The following is a 485-nucleotide window of genomic DNA, read 5'->3' as shown; positions in this document are numbered from 1 at the left end:
TAGTTGAATTACTTTATTATTGACTTATTGTTATGTGTCCTATGCTTTTTTTTTATTTTTATTTTTTTTTATTTTTGGTTACTTTTAACATTAACTCAAAAACATTAGCTAAAAGACCAAAACTTTTTTTTCTTGTCCAATTAGTTTATTATTGTTACCTGGCCTAGGCCTTATGTTTTTGCCATTTCTAAAATTTGAATTTAAAGACTAAAATACTTATCATTTTGATAACTTTTTTTTTCTTGTACAATTAGTTTATTATGATGTCGATAAAAGTAGATTACTAGACACGTTAGTACTTATTAAAGGTTGTGTGTACATGTATCATAGTGCATCATGTTTTGGCAGGCAAGTTTTTTATACCTTAATTTCTATTGCCAATATAGTTATTCAAGTATGAGTTAAAATCCGAATTACCTTGTTATTCTTACGCTGCCATACTTTTTTCTTTCTTTCCACCCCCGGATCATTTTTATTGCCAATAT

At 26.8% G+C, this 485-nt stretch overlaps 1 protein-coding gene across 1 annotated transcript in view; it reads left to right on the top strand.

Annotated features, from left to right (window-relative positions):
• Positions 1 to 485, top strand: part of LOC107644220 (translation initiation factor IF-2) — a 10,018-nt gene that overhangs the window by 7,605 nt on the left and 1,928 nt on the right. The window lies entirely within an intron of this gene.

The sequence above is a fragment of the Arachis ipaensis genome, chromosome B05 (assembly GCF_000816755.2).
Source record: "Arachis ipaensis cultivar K30076 chromosome B05, Araip1.1, whole genome shotgun sequence".
Classification (NCBI taxonomy): Eukaryota; Viridiplantae; Streptophyta; class Magnoliopsida; order Fabales; family Fabaceae; genus Arachis; species Arachis ipaensis.
This window is presented reverse-complemented; position numbering and strand designations above follow the sequence as displayed.